Source organism: Bidens hawaiensis, unplaced genomic scaffold (genome assembly GCF_021521415.1).
Source record: "Bidens hawaiensis isolate Kalapana, Puna unplaced genomic scaffold, B.hawaiensis_p1.1 tig00036296_1, whole genome shotgun sequence".
In the NCBI taxonomy this organism is placed as follows: Eukaryota; Viridiplantae; Streptophyta; class Magnoliopsida; order Asterales; family Asteraceae; genus Bidens; species Bidens hawaiensis.
In genome coordinates, this window is record NW_027496320.1 from 91,937 (window position 1) to 95,224 (window position 3,288).

General features: G+C 36.0%; 1 pseudogene; it reads left to right on the top strand.

Annotated features, from left to right (window-relative positions):
* The first annotated feature begins 235 nt into the window (after positions 1-235).
* Positions 236-3,018, top strand: LOC143588282 (protein DMP3-like; annotated as a pseudogene).
* Positions 3,019-3,288: the final 270 nt, after the last annotated feature.

A 3,288-nucleotide genomic window follows, 5' to 3' on the forward strand; every position in this document is an offset into this window, starting at 1 on the left:
AATAGTATATTGACGAAGACCAAGATTTTTTTCCATGTTAAATTTACCATCGTTATTAAACTAAATGAATGAATCTTGAGTCTTCAAACACGTTGTGCTAATAGTTACGGAAACACCCAACCCTACCTTTGACTCCATCTCTATACGTAAGTCTAAATCAGATTTCCTTAAAGTTATATATATATACACCATCTCCAATAGTACCATGATACATATATACAAGTTAACCTTAGTTAATTATATACATATCTACATGCTTAATAACACAATGTCTCTCAGAGCTAGACCCGTAACATCCTTGTCATCATCCTCCGTTGAGTCCGAAAATGACATCCCCGAAAGCCCTAAACCGCCACCACCCGCACCACCCACCTTGTCGCAATGAGCCATATCACAAACGCTAGCTAGCACAGCCCAACTAGCCAACCTCCTACCCACCGGAACCCTTTTGGCTCTCCAAACCGTAACACCCATATTCACCAACCATGGCTCATGTGACGACGTACAAAACTGGCTATAAGGTGCGGTCATTTTGGCCATAAGGTGGGAGCCTTGGACCGCACCAAATAGCAACGCATCTTTTGATATTTGCAACCGCATCTTTTTGTTAACATATCTAAAGAGGTGGGTCTGAGGACCGCATCTTTTACCCCCATTTAATCATTTATACAGCATCGCTTTCTACAAATATATTTATTTTCCAAAAACAGAATAAACACAAATATATAAACCCAATAAACTTCCCGAAAACCCAATGAAAATGATATACAAAAAACTTTCAAATATACAAAAAGATTTCATTGTACAACAAATATATGTGTTTAATAATAAAAGTATCATACAATAACTTCCCGAACCGACGTCTTCATTCTTACTACCCAAACCGACATCTTCGTTGTTGCAACCCGAACCCACATCTTCATTCTTGCAACCCTTGCAACCGAGCCGATGGTTTCACTCTTGCAACCCTTGCAACAGAGCCAACGGTTTCATTCTTGCAACCCGAACCGTAGAAATCACCAAACAAAACATAATGTTACATTAATAAAATGAAGCTTAAAAATATATGTAAGTATCTTCGATAAGAAAATGAACGTGTTCATGTTCGAGTTCGTTAATGTTCGTTTATTATCAATACAAACAAACGGACCGTAAATAAACGGATCCTAACTCATTACATACACATAATTATATATAATTTATACTACATACGCATATAATAATTATACTATATAATTGTATATATATACATAAATGTAATAAGTCAATGCACAGTTACCAAACTCATAAGAGAATAGATGATATTAATGTGTTAGAATATGGAATGTGGTGTATACTTTAAGTTTCTAGTCAAATCTAATTAGAGATAATCTTTTAAACTCACCAATTTGTCTGACACTCTGCAGAAACCATATCAACAAATATGCAATAAGAAGGATGTCTAAACAACAATAAGGAAACATTAATCACAAAGTCAGTGAATCAAAATAAACCAAAATTACTTTCAATGAGTAATTAATCATGATGAAATTGAACAAAACAATATCATATCATACCGATGCAGTTGTGCGAGTTCCTTATGTTCTTGTCTTGTTCTCAAACCAACTGCAATCACGTACCATTGATGCAGTAAACCTAATTGTAGAAAAAGATAGAACAAATACAATCAATGTTATTAAAGTTATTGTGAAAAAGAAGCAAGTGATATTAAAATCCTCCAAATTTGGTCGAAAACATCAAATGCAATGTCATGAGCATCTTTTATGAAACTGCTTATATATGTAGTCATAAACTAACCTATAAAAGTTTATCTCTACAACTATAACTATAACAAGCAGATCCATAGTATCTAAATTGACGAATAAAATCTATTTTTGTAGCAATTTACCTTAAACATTAAGTATTAAACCTCACTTAGGTTAACTTTGGTTCCAATATATTTGATAATAGAGATTGTATGCAAAATCCCAATGTAAATAGTTGTTATAAAAAACAACAGGTTGCTCAGTACATATTTCACCTTGTCAAGCAAATATGATAACACAGTGCAAAATGCCAAACACAATGTTAATTTTACAGTTATCCGAGATATAAAACCACATAACAAATTAATATTCACCCACACATTTTAACAAAGACCTGGAAATTAAAATTAAGCACAAATCCACTATGATAACATAGAATAAGCACACAAAGAATACCAATCTAATTCCAGAATAATACCTTCGTCCGTCGAACCCATGGCATCGGTTGTGCTTCCCTTCCTCTACCAAATCATGTCACCATCGATGTTCTATTCAGATTTGATAGTAAAGTCATGATTTTATACAATAATTATATCTAAAAGGATAAGAAAGAGAGGACTCACTGTAGTTGGGGATTTGGGTGAATGAGGGGAGGGAAACAAAACCTAGGTGAAAACTTTTGGGGGGGAATTGGGCGAATGAGGTGGAGATTGATGGTGGGAAACAATAATCTGGGTGAAAAGTTTTTGGGAACACAAGAGGCGCGGTTCATAGGTTAAAAGGTGCGTTTTCATTTGGTGCGGTTGTGGGGTTGAACCGCACCTGTGTATGCACTAGCATCTTTTGTACTAGGACGTTACACGCCCTCTAACCGCCATCCTCCTCGGCTTTTTCAACGCCTTTTGCTTCCTTGCAAGCTTTACGGACAGCTTCAAGATATCAGACGGCCAAGTCTTTTACGGGTTTGCAACGTTTAAAGGCATGTGGGTCTTCGATTCCCAAACCGCAGCGGCTTCAGGCTCCGGTTTACCAGACCTACGAAAGTATAAATTAAGGGCCGTTGATTGGATTCATGCGTTTGTCTCTGTGTTTGTGTTGGTGACGATAGCCATGCGAGATCGTAGCGTGGTGAGTTGCTTCTACCCGCAACCGAGTCATGAGGCTCAAGAGGTTCTTGACATTGTTCCGTTGGGGCTTGGTCTCCTTTGTAGTTTGGTGTTTAGGTTTTTTCCTACCAAACGACATGGAATTGGCTACCCGGTCTCTCACTGATGTTCAACGTATATCTACATTTTTACGACGAAATTTTAATAGTTTAAATTAAAGATGCAGATTTAAATGTATTGATTATTTAATCTTGTTCGTTTCGTATAAATGACTAAAGAAAATCCAATATGCCATTGTCATATATATGTATTACTTCTTTTTATCATTTAACTTGTCGTTTAATTAAATTGTTAATTTCTTCTAGTATATTTTATCTGACATCTTACCCTCCTCAGACCCTACCATAGCTTTGCTATTGGTGGGATATACTGAGTAC